General features: G+C 35.9%; 1 protein-coding gene across 5 annotated transcripts in view; it reads right to left on the reverse strand.

The window, feature by feature from the left end:
- The window catches only part of SPTSSB (serine palmitoyltransferase, small subunit B), a 41,113-nt gene extending 28,010 nt beyond the window's left edge, over nt 1-13,103 (reverse strand). Inside the window, exons 1-2 of one of the 5 annotated variants that reach the window (XM_012731601.1) lie at nt 13,035-13,103; nt 11,936-12,102 (exon numbers count right to left, since the gene is read on the reverse strand). The gene's annotated coding sequence lies outside the window, so the exon portion shown is untranslated. Of the gene's footprint in view, nt 1-9,586; nt 9,619-11,935; nt 12,461-12,919; nt 12,959-13,034 lie in introns of those variants that run through there. The other 4 variants (XM_012731598.1, XM_012731594.1, XM_012731585.1 and 1 more) reach the window with 4 other exon arrangements.
- Between the last annotated feature and the right edge of the window lie 299 nt (nt 13,104-13,402).

Genomic DNA, 13,402 nt, shown 5'->3' on the forward strand with positions numbered 1-13,402 from the left:
CCCTCCTGCTGCTCCCCTTATCAATATACTTCATCAGTTGGCCTATTCTGCTCCCCCCTCTCTCTGTCCCTAGTGAATCCTCTCACTGCCCCTGCTCCTCTGACCTGTTCCCCAGTTCTGTATAAATAAATAAATAAATCTTTAAAAAAAATCACTTGGTTTGCATAGGTTGGTCACAAATTGACAAGATTGGCATTTCATCTCTTTTAGAAGAGACAGTGATTGATAACTGTATATAAAGATCTTATTCAAAGAAGGATTCTTAATTAAAAATATACAAACAGGAAACAAAAATATGAAACAGAGATGAACTGGTAATTTGGCTATTTGTGGAGGGATGCAGGTACAAAAGCAGAAATGTTGCTTTGGCATGCTGTCTTGAGCTTTTTTTCCTTTTCCTACTTTATTTCTTCAATATCCTATTGATATTTTCTATGATTTTCTTTTTTTTAGCCTGTCTGGAAATCTTTAAATCAAAATGATTTTTATTTGAATTTTCTAATAGACAATATTTGATCTTAATATAAATCTGAAATGTCACGATGAATAGCAAGTTGTCAACCAGGAAACTGCCATTCTAGGTTAGTAATAATATCAGATGTTTTATTATTTTAATTGATTTTATATTTCTTACCTTATTTATAAATGAGGAAATTTGAAATGGGACATTTAAAAACTTACCTAAAGTCACATAGTTAATGTCAGCACAAATTCTTAATTACTCTGCCAAACTGCCTTTTTATGCAAGGAATTCTGACCATAGTCTAGAACATAATCTATCCACTCAGCCATCCATCTATCCACTCACCCATCCATCCACCCATCTCACCCACTCATATGTCCATCCATTCACCCAATCAAATATTCAATAAGTAATTGTACTACTTAGTACAAACTATATAAAGTATAAATACAAGCTATATAAATTATGAATAATACTGGCACGATCTTGGTTATTTTCTAGATGGGGGAGAAAACAGATACACACAATATGATAAATGTTATGACAGTAAAGAGTATGGCATTCAGAGCATAAAAGTCTTTAACTCAGTCTGCAAGGGTCTACTAAAACAGGCAGGTCATAAGTTTCTTGTATTCATCACTGTATTTCAACTATTTTGCAGCAAAATGCATATAGTGTAACCTCTAGAAAGAAGTTTATGTTGAAAAACTATCCTCCTCTATGACAGTTGCTCAACTGAAATCTGTTGAACAAAGAAATTCTAAATTTCCATAATAAATTCACAGTAATAGGGACTTTACTTATTTATTTTTAAATTGATTCTGCACATTCTCGAATGGTTATCCTCTATACCTGAGATTAAAAACAATTAAACTTGTAGGATCTCACACCAACGTTGATGGGGTTCCAGAGTGGCCAGAAGCTATATGACATCACATCATACCACTCTAGCACTTGCCCAGACTGGCGAAACCCTAGATCTGTACCAGAAGGGGTCCCAGAATGCTCAAAGGTTCCATAGCCTCCTGCAAGGCCCTGCCAGGACCCACGTAGGCCTGTGCTTCGGAAAGTGCAGCCAGGGGCTTTCAAACTTCCCAGAGCTGTGACACTAGACACCTATATAGGAAGGTGCAGGATTGGCCAGAGAGTTCCACATGCATTAGCTCACAAAGTTAATAGTAGAGAGAAAGAAAAACCCAGCAAGTGGCAAAATGAGCCCTCAATTGGGAGCAGTACCACACAGGAATAACACATCTCCAGAACTTACTGCATACAGAATTTAAAATTGCACTGATAAATTCAAAGAAGTGAAAAAAAAAAAAAGAACAAAACCTAAAAGACAAACAAATGAATGTCTTTAAAATAATGAAATCAATGTACTGAAGACAAAAAATGAAGCTTTAAAAAAGATATAAATGGAGCTTCAGGATTTAAAAAGCAAAATAAAAGGAGATAAATATTTGGAAGAATGTCATGGAAATAGAACAGATCAAGTGGAAGAATGAGTTAGTGTAATTGAAGATGCAACTGTAAAAAGAACCTAGGCAGAGAAGGAAAGAGGAAAAAAATGAAGAAGAAACAGTCTGAGAACTATCTGACTCAATACAGAAGAGCAACATAAGATTAATGGAAATACCAGAGTGGGGCGAGAGAAAGAAAGGAACAACAAATGTATTTAAAGAAACAATCAAGGACATTTTCCTGAACTTGGAGCAAGGGATGAATACAAATCCAGATAGTTAAAAGAACACTAGTATACCTAAATAGCGTGAGAGTAACACCAAGACATATAGTAGCAAAACTCCCAAGAGTTCTGAATAAAGAAGTATTGCAAGGATGAAGTAGCAGATATCCTATGAAGGTGCTCTGATCAGGTAAACAAACATCAGAGATCTCAGAAGAAATACTGTGAAAAAGTAAAGACTGAAATGAGATTCCCCAAGTATTTAAAGATTAAAACTGTTGGTTGGAAATACTCTAATATTCAAGATTTTCCTTCAGGTATGTAGGAGTAATAGGGCATTTTTCAGAGAAAGAGGTAAATAATTAGTTTGCAAAAACTAAACTAGCCCTCCAAGAAATAGAGAAAGGAGCTAATAATGTAAACTACAGAGTGGCACATGCACAAAGAACTGAATAAGGAAATAGACTGACTCATGCAAATTGAGAATAAAATGGCAGCAACAGATGATTTGTTATAACCACCTTAAATGTAAATGGACTGACCTCACCACTTAAAACACACATATTATCTAGTTGGTTTGGAATTCAAACTTCTGCTGTCTCCAGGACATATACTTAACTGCTAAAGACAAGCACAGGCTCCAAGTAAGGGCTGCAAATCAATCCTGCAAGCAAATGGGACTCAAAAGAAAGCAGGGATACCATATTTATATCAGTCAAAATAGATTTTCAGCTAAAAAAGGTAACAATAGACAGGGAGAGCCACTATATAATAATTAAGGGAATGGTGCATACACACAATATGATAAATGTTATGACAGTAAAGAGTATGGCATTCAGAGCATAAAGGTCTTTAACTCAGTCTTTAACTAAAACAGGCAGGTCAAAAGTTTCTTGTATTCATCACTGTATTTCAACTATTTTGTAGCAAAATGCATATAATGTAACCTCTAGAAAGAAGTGTATGTTGAAGAACACCAAAATATATCAGGCAACTACTATCAACTCTGAAACCAAACATTGGAAAAAACACATTTCTAATTGTACCCTTTAACATCCCAATGTCATCAATGGTCAGGTCAACTAGATAAAAAATGAGTAGGGATACAATAGTCTTAAGCAGAGAATTGGATCTCATGGGCCTTGTAGACATTTACAGGATACTCCAGACCCCCAAAAGCAGAATACACATAGTTCTCACATGCCCATGGAACACTGTACAGAGTAAACCACTTACTAGGACAAAAAAACAATATCATAAATTCATGAATATTGAAGCCATACTTAACATCTTCTAAAATTAAAAAAAAACTAAAATGGGAGTCAGCTATCAAAAGAAAGCAGGAAAACAATTTCAAACATGGAGACTGAAAAACACACTACTGAAAGACTATTGGATTAATGAAGAAATCAAAGAAGACATTTAAAGATACCTTGAGAAAAATGAGATGAGCACACAATTATCCCAAACAATGGGATACAGAAATACTAAAAAGGGATTATATTGCAATGCAGGTCCACATCAAGAAACACAAAGAGCTCAAATAAATAACCTGCCCTCTCAATTTGAATAATTAGAAAAAAGAAGACAAAACAAATCCAAAGAACAGAAACAAAGAATAGAAATAATAAAAATCACAGCAGATTTACATAAAATAGAAAATGAAAAGAACAACAAAACCAAAATCTATTTCTTGGAAAAGTAAACAAAATAGGCAAAGCTTTTAAGAAGCTGACCAAGAAAATAAGGGGGAAATCTCAAATAAATAAGATCTTAAATGAAAGAGAAATCCAATAGTAGAAATTGCAGATATTCAGAGACTAACTAGAGACAACTATGAACATTTATTTATACCTGAAAAAACTCAACCTAGAAGAGGTGAAACAAATCTTAGAATTATATACTCATCTGAGACTGAGTAGGGGAGAAATATAAAACCTGAACATACCAGTCACAAGCAAGGAAACAGAAACACTAATCAAAACTCTCCCATTAAACAAGTATCCAGGATGAGCTGGTTTCATAGGTAAATTCTACCAATCCTTCAAAAGTGAACTACTGTCTCTTTTGCACAAACTCTTCCAAAATGCTGCACACAATGAGTACTTCCAAATACATTTTATCCTCAAATACCAAAACCAAACAACACACACACAAGAATATTACAGACTAATCTCCCTAATTAACATAGATGCAAAGATCCTTTTAAAAAACCTAGTAAATTGAATCCAACTATGGTGGATCATACACCATTACCAAGTGGGATTTATATAAAAAACATAGGATGATTCAACACTTGAACCTCAATAAACTCACCTTATCAACAAGAAGGGACATGAAAAACTTATGATCATATCTATAGATGCTGACAAAGCATTTGATATGAGCTAACATCCATTTGTTATGTAAACCCTCAAAAAACTGGGTATAAATGGAACCCACTTTAACATAATGAAAGCCATGTACATCAAACCCACAGCTAACATCATTCTCAGTGTAAAAGACTGAAAGCATTTCTAAGATCTGGAAAAAGACAATGATATCCACTCTCATAATTACTATTCAACATAGCATTGGAAATTCTAGCTAGATCAATTAGGTAAGAGTAAGATAGAGAAGGAATTCAAATTGAGAAAGAAGTAAACCTGCCATTATTTGCAGAGGACAGTAGAATATATACAATAAATCCTCAAATTTTCAATGAAAAACAAATTAAAACAATCAATTCAACAAACCAGCAGGGTATAAAATAAAACACATATAAGTCAGTTGTGTCTCTCTATATAAACAATGAGATAGAGAAGGAAGAAATTAAGAAAGTGACCCTACTTACATTTCGAACCAAAAAAAAAAAAAAAAAAGACATAGTCCTAACAAATGAGGTAAAATCTATCCAAAGAGAATCATATGACATTGTTGAAAGTAGTAGAAGACACCATGCAATGGGAAAATATTCCCTGCTTGTGGTTTGGAAGAATAAACATTGAAACACTGTCAAAATAACCATCCTACCAAAGCAATCTACAGATTCAATGCAATCCCCCAAAATATTATATTTTTTAAAAGAACTGGATCAAACACAATAAACCTATAATATTTAAAATAGTCTGTGACTGTAACAATCAGACTAATGAAATAGAATTGAGAACCTACAAATAATATACAGTTAATCTATGACAAAGGAGCCAAGAATGTACACTGGAACAATGATAACATCTTCAATAAATATTGTTGGCAAAACTGGAGAGCTGTATGCAAACATTCCATACCTTAATGGAAAGCAATATGGTACTATCTCAAAATTCTAAAAAGTAATCTGCCATTCAACCTAGTACTTTCATTCCTAAGCATCTAAAAATCAATAATGCTAATTTGAAAGGAAACTTGTAATCCCATGTATTTTTTTGTAGCATTATTTACTAGAGTTAAATTATGTAAAAAATCTGAGTGCCCCCCCAAAAGTGAGTGAACTAAGATGTGGTATGTATCAATACACACTGGAGTATTATTCACCATTCAAAAAATCTAAACTCACACCATTTTCATTAACATGGATACGACTGGAAAGGATAATGCTAAGTGAAGTAAGTCAGAAGGAGAAAGATAAAAAGGGGATGGTATCACTAATATATGGTTATTTTTTAACTAAACTAAGGATCAGATCAAGATAAGCTTAAAGTCTAATCTTTGAGAGCTGAGTATAGAACTGGAGCAACAAGGAAGGTAAAGATTGGGGAAGAGGTAAGATCAAAGAGAGAAGAAAGCACAATGGACTGTGGTGGTGGACCATGGGTGATGGGGTAGTGGGTGCAATGTGGTGTTACTATTTAATTGGGGTACCTAAATATTATCTCTATTAAAAATAAATTTAATAAAGAAAAAAATCACATCCTTGTTTCTTTTGCCTAAAATTCTTTATTACAGACAACTACTACTATACCATTATATTTTCCTAGAACAATGTGGTAACTTTAAATTCAGGTTTCCTGTGCAAGGATTCTAGGACAGTGAAGACTGGCAGTTTTTCTTTTTCTAGTTTATCTATGGGATTCCATGATGTTAAATATATTCTGAAAGATTTATTGTCCGTTCATCTCTCCAGAATGGCCTGGAAAAAATTTTCCTCTCAATCTCTATCCTACCCTCTCATTTTTCAAAAAGTACTAAGTTTTGGAAAAGGAATTTTAATTATTTACCACATAATTCTCTGGAAGACTATAAGAATTCAGTATAAAGTGAGTACAAAGTGAGTACAAAGGCTAGAAGAAAACTGAAAACCCAGGCTGATAACTTCTATCACCACCATAAGGTGGTGTTTTATTTAAGTTGCACTTTTTAAGAAAAGGTACTAGGTTATGTCTTTCCTGTACCTGCTTGGAATGTATTGGGACTAGTACAATATTTACCTTAGAGAGACAGAAGCAAATTCAAGGTAGCAAAATAATGCTATGGGAAAAGAGAACCAAAGCTCCTATGGGGCAAGGCTAACTTGGAAAGGTTAATCCTTAAGGAAAATTCCAGAATAAAGAGTGATCAGGTGTGTACATGATCTTTACATTATCTAATTATATAATCTTACTTTTTAGCCTAATGCCACAATTTAAAATATTACCCATTCCCTTTCCTGTTTATTATTTTTCTCCAGAGCCTTGATCTGTATAATTTAATTGTTACTACTTTTAATTTAAACATCATTATTATTTTAATGTCTGAAATCTCTCTAGATTGTAAGTTCCTCAAAAGTGTGTATTTTGGCCTGTATTGTTTTTAACCCACAAGAGTCCTGAATTGTCCTGCTACAAGGCTGATGCACAACAAATATCTGTTGAATAAATAAATAATCCCTATCAAAGCACTGTTAGTAAATAACTATGATGATATTTTCCTATATGTGTTCAGCTTATAGATAACTGGTTGGATATTTAAAATTATTTTTTAGAAATTGTAGGGAGACTGCAAAGTGTGAACACTATTATTGAAAAGAAGAGAGCTCCATTAAGTGAACTGAAGTCTCTGGGGAGTGGAGAAAAGGTAAATACCCCCACAGAGGTGAGCTAAAAAGCATGTATGGCCAGTGACAGGAAGATACCATTTTAGGTGTGTGACCTATTGTTTAGGAGAAGAGCTCTGCACTTTCAGTGGTGGCAAGACTCTATCTTGGGAACAGTGGTGTTTAGAACTTTAAACACTGGACACTGCAGCCACATTACTGAGCGTGAATTCCTGTACTGAGTCTCTCCCCAAGCCCCAATCATTTCTGGAGAACCCTAAATAAAGACCTGGACCTTATCAGCCTAACAGACATCTGTAGGACACAGCACACCAAAAAAATCTGAGTACACATTTTTCTCAAGTGCACATGGATCACTTTTCAGAATTGGAAAATGGGCCAGAAGACAAACATCAACAGATATACTAAGATCAAAATCATTCCAACTCTTTTCTCTGACTATAAAGCCATCAAACTTGAAATAAATCATGAAAAGAAATCAAGGAAGCCAACACTTCATGAGACAGAAATCCACTCTTATGGAAGACCACTAGACTAATGAGGAGATTAAAGAAGAAATTAAAAAATACTTGGAGTTTAACGATAACGAGGACACCAAATTCCAGAATGTATGGGGAAAAGCCTTATTACTATAAGAGGAAAATATATAGCAATACAGCCCCACATCAAGAAATAAGAAAGCAAAGAACCAACCTAATCCACACCAAACAGAATTACAATAAAGAACAACAACAACAACAACAACAAAACCCTAAAGTCAGTAGAAGAAAGGAAATAATAAAAACAAAGGACAAATAAATTAATTAGAAATTGAAGAAAAATCCAAAAGATAAATTAAACCAAAAGTTGGTTCTTCAAAAAAATAAATAAAACAAACTTCTAGCTAGGCTCACAAAGAGAAAACACAGATTAATAGAATCACAAACTAAAGAGGTAAAATCACAATAGATTCAAAATAATCAGACTACTATGAACACCTATATGCAAACAAATTCAACAATCTAGAAGAGATGGACAAATTCTTAGACCAATCTCCTAGATCAATCTAAAGCCATACAAAACACCTGCTTTTTTAAAAATCATGTAGCATGTTTTTGTAACATGGGAGAGTAAATGTTTTTTGGAAAATGTTGAGATTATGGACTTAGAACTGTTTCTGACAAAAGTTCAGGTGCTGCTGAACTTTTGACTCGCCAGAAAACTCAGAGACTCGCAAATTTTAAATTCCATTTTTGCACAAAGTATCCTATAATTCCATGTTCTAAGTACAGAATAGGCAATTTTGGGGAACTCAAAACACAAAAGATGAACAGAGTAGCATACTGATTATATTGCCACAGGAGACACATCTTACTCGTGGCATACTGGTATATTCTGAGGACTACAGTGTCTCTGACTCTTCTAGATCTCCCTTTTCACCTCTAAGACTATCACTTTCAGGACCAATCTAGTCAATGAAACCAGGATTATCTGGGTGGCAGCAAGCATATTTTTGACTGAGATTCAGGTAACCTCCCTCTCACACCTAATGCAGCTTCTCTCAACAATGGATCTATGATGGGATAAAAGACTAGACTTAACTAGAAGCAGAATGAAAAAATGGCCTTACTGGACTTGGATTAATAAAATTAATGGTGACACCAAAAAGACAATGAACTGCATTAACATTTGACATATTTCTAAAAAGAAGAAAACTTAGGCAAGTATGTAAATCAATTTAAATTACATATTTGTCTTACTTGTGCCACTCTTAATTATTTTATATGTTTCAATGTGACTCTAGAAAAAAGTCTCATGTAGACTAGATGAGATTTCATGAACTCCAAGTTCTAAACACATCTTTAATTAAATTTCTTTTTATACCTTGGAATATTTATATAAAACCTTTATTAAGCTATAATTCATACCCCACATGATTCACCCATTGAAAATACTCTATTCAATGGTTTTCTGTATAGTTAAACAAGCATCACCAGTAATCTTTAGACCATTTTTATCATGTCAAAAATATACAATGAATCCTATAGCAATCACTCCCCATTTCTTCCTAACTCTACCCTCCGTTTCTGCCCTATGCAACCACTAATCTATTTTTCATCTTTATAGATTTGCCTATTGTGGATATGTTATATAAAAGGAAATATTCAATACATGGTCTTCTTTTTTTTTTTCTTTCTCTCTTTTATATTTAAAGAGTAAGTTTATTAGAAAGAGGCAGGAGAGGAAAAGACACTTGCATAAGTGTAAGTGGGCAGGAAGCGCTATCCCAAAGGGACAGGTTTGCAGAGAGACCTGCATGGTTGCAGGCAGGCCGTTTTAGGAGAGCGGCCTCCACTGAGGGAGGTCAGTGCAGAGAAGTCCAGGCATGGTCACGGGCAGGCAGGAGGCTGCTGCCCTGTAGAGGGAGAGAGCGGGTGGAAAGAGGTACCTGCATAGAAACAGGTGGGCAGAGGAGCGGCCGCCAGTCTTCTTTTTCTTAGCATAATCTTTTCAGTGTTCATCCATGTTGTAGAGTCTATCAGTTCTTCATTCCTTTTAATTACTGAAAATGATTTCATTGCTCCATTCATTGCCACATTTTAAAAATCCATCATCAGTTAATGAACATTTGCATGGTTTTACTTTTGGGCTATTACAAGTATTGATGGCTGTGAACATTAGTATACAAGTTCTTACATGGATGTAAGTTTTTAATTCTTTTGCTTATATATCTAAGACTGGAATTGCTGAGTTATAATTTTGTTTAACTGTCATGCAATCTTCCATAGCAACTCACAATTTTTTTTTATATTCCCACCAGCAACATATGATAGTCCCAATATCTCTACCTCCTCTCCAACAGCTGTAATTATCAGCCTTTTTGATTATAGTCATTTTGGATGGTATGAGTTATCTTGTGGGTTTGATCCTAATGACTAATGAAAGCAAGTACATATCCATTTATTTACACCAGTATGTATCTTTGGAAGAATGTCTATTCAAATCCTTTGCCCATTTTTAAAATGGATTATTTGTTTTTTAGTTGCTGACTTCTTCATTTTGCCTCAAGAATGAGGGCTTGTTGGAGAAAGAATATCTCAGACCCCTTACCTGCTTTTGCCTAGAATAGAACTTCTGTAAAACAAAGTTGGGGACCATGAGATTCTTGTGGCCTGCTTTTTCTAAGAAAGCCCTAGACTGATAGGGATTTAGGTTGAAAGGAGTCTTGTGTGCTTGTAATCCCCTGGGGCAGTATACCATCATAGCCAGCTAGAGGGGGACAGGAAAGAGGAATTTGGTTTAAATGCTACCAACTTTTGCTGTTTCTGCTGAAATTGAGCAGTTTGTCTGGAGTAAATTTTTCTTCATTCTTGTATTCCCTCAGGTCATTATTCAGAGACTTTAAATGGTTTTTAGTCTAACATTTTTACTAGTTATTATTGTTTGGCTATGGAAAGTTCATGGAGCTCCTTTGTGGAGCAGTATCATCCTGGAAGTTGAGTCTCATTTGGATAACTTTCAATGATAATGTTTAGGTCATGTATGATGATATAATAGTTTTTGAATTATGAAGGACAGTTTTTACAAAAATACTTCCAAATTTACAATGTATTAAGAAAACCGATGAAAATTAAAGAGCTCACTTTCAACTTCACATTCAAATTCTAAATTCCTCATGTATTTGCTCTAAAAATAATTCTTACTTTATTGCTATTAAATAGCTGTGTAGAAATATTTGAATAAGGGTGGCAATACATTTTGCATGAGAAATTGTTCCAATAATTTATATATCAAGCCATTTTACCATTGAAATAGCCATTGAAATGATGCCTATTTTTGTTTTAATTTTTATTTATTTAAATTTCCTCCACCAAACCACACTTTCCTCTATCCCGTCAATCAAAAATGACCCTGTTTTTAAAATACGGAAATAATTCAGATGTTGAAAGCAAACTGTTACAACAACATTAGTTGTTTCATTATTCTAAAAAGTGCAACAGCAAAAGTAACCATTTTTTTAAATTTTTATTTATTTCAAAAGTGCTGTAGCACAAAGCATTTTAGAAAAACTACTTCCCCAACAATTTATATGTACATTTAGTGCTAATATTTGCATTTAACAATTCTTTTTTTTTTTTTTGGTCATGGGATGGGTTCATATTTTAATTGCCAACAAGTTGAATGCCACTTTAGCTGAGATTTAGAATCTCTGCTCATATCTAAAGTCCTTCTTTTTAGATTCCACCCCCTCTATCCCCAGCAAAATTAATATGCCTTTCTCTTTGGGTTTAAAACTTTAGAAAATTATAAATTATCGTTTTAGTATCTTTGAGAAAACACATATTGCTTTAATCGTGAGAAAATGTTAAAATATTTCCTTGTAAATTCTTCACTTTTTGGACAGATGACTTTTGTATTGTTTGAAGAAGCTGATGGCAAAAAGTATTGTATATGAGCATGAAATCTGATAAAGACGACTACTTAAGAATGAGACCAAACACTTTCTAATATTTACCTGGATCATTAATGAACTACACAAAAACAATGAAGATATTAACAAGTAATTTCCTCTTTGGACTGGAAAAATTTGAAGAACAGTTTGACTTCAGTTGAATGAAACATCTTGGTTTCTAACATAGTAAAAGTCAACTGGAAAAATCTATTCAATTCTTAACATTTTAATGTATCTAATAGACACTAATTGAATAAAAGCCCAGCATTAATTTTCCCCCTTTAAAAACAGGAATTCTTCCTACTAAAGCTAGTTTATCAAGCAGTTGTTTTGGACGATGCTTACCTCTGAGCCTTCGGATCTATGTCGCTGCGGCTTAGGTGAGCACGGTAGTGGCTTTGGCTCCTCCCCAACTGCTGGAGCTTCCTTCTGCGCTGGGCACCCAGAGCCTCCGAGAGTTAGGTGCTTGGCCCCGCCCTCTGCACGATTGCTAAAACTCCAATTCTGCCGGACTGATTCCGGTGATTAATTATTGACAAAAGAAAAACACTCCCACGCAAACTTGTGTCCTACCGCACTGCTCCAGCAACTCCTTCCAGAAGAGAATGCCCGCTGCACCACTCTTCTCCCTCCCCCAACATCCACCCCTTTGCTCTACTGTCTCAACTTCCCACACACTGCCACTCTCAGTCCCGGGTGATCAGACTAGTCCTCTGAGGAACGCAGCCCCACGACTTCTACATTTTAAAATTTGGTTTTCTGCAGCTCATTAGCATTTCTCCGGAGACCAACCTCTCAGGATGGGGGTTCTTTCCGGAGGCAGGGGAAACCGGGGTTCCGAGGGCAACTGGGGAGGTAAAGACGTTGCAGTCACCGGCTGCTGCAGTAAAACCGAGAGCAGATGCTGAGATAGGGAGGAGGGGATAAAGAGGAGCCCTCCCCCTCTTTGGGGCTGGGCGCCCCACATGTCCTTTGTAGGGCAGGTATATAAACAGTAGGTGCCAGGTGGGGGTTTTAGGGCTAAAACCCATTCACCAGCTCAAAAATAAGCTGAAACCAACACCCACCCTTCCGAAGACTTCCTCGAGAGGTCGAGACCCCGCGAACAATGAGCAGGACCTAGGTCGGCAACTCAGCAGCAGTCTGCTGCGAAGTGAACCCAAGGCTCCCCGGCCTGGGTAGCAGTGGGCCTAGCAGGCTTCCCTCTGCGTTTGTTTAAAAAACAAACAACAACAACAAAAAAAAAAACTAAGAAAGCAAACCCTTTCTGCCTTAGCGGCAAATGTCGGTGCCTTTTAACGTGCAAAACGTTTCTCCCGCCCTACTCACTCCTTTTATCCACCTTCCTCCGGGTGACTGAGAGCTTAATCACTGAAAAAGGTGAACTCCCCAGAGGAAATAGATAGAAGGGTCGTGTTCAAGGAACGTGTGTGCGCTCACTCACAAAAAGAGAATGAATCTGGCCAGGGACTGCGGACTGCGGCAGGAAGGCAAACTGGGAAGCAAGGGCAGGGAAGCTGTCTGTGATGCAGAAGCTGGGCGCTACTCCCGCCGCTCAGCTGGCCCAGCATTGGTTCTAGGCGCTCAATTTTCTTCCCAAGAAGACACAGGATCGCTAAAACACATGGAAGTCTGAATCCAAGACAGTATCTCTTCCCTTCTCTACGGAGATCAGAGCACTTAGATTTAATGAGGCAGCTGCTTGCTAACAGCTCAGAGGCCACAGAGGCTCCCAGACTTATCTCTCTAGTCTCCATCTGCCCAAAATCTGGGAACTGGCTAAAGCATCTTTTGATTAGTAAACATTTTGAC

Source organism: Condylura cristata, unplaced genomic scaffold (assembly GCF_000260355.1).
Source record: "Condylura cristata isolate star-nosed mole 26May11 unplaced genomic scaffold, ConCri1.0 scaffold00003, whole genome shotgun sequence".
In the NCBI taxonomy this organism is placed as follows: domain Eukaryota; kingdom Metazoa; phylum Chordata; class Mammalia; order Eulipotyphla; family Talpidae; genus Condylura; species Condylura cristata.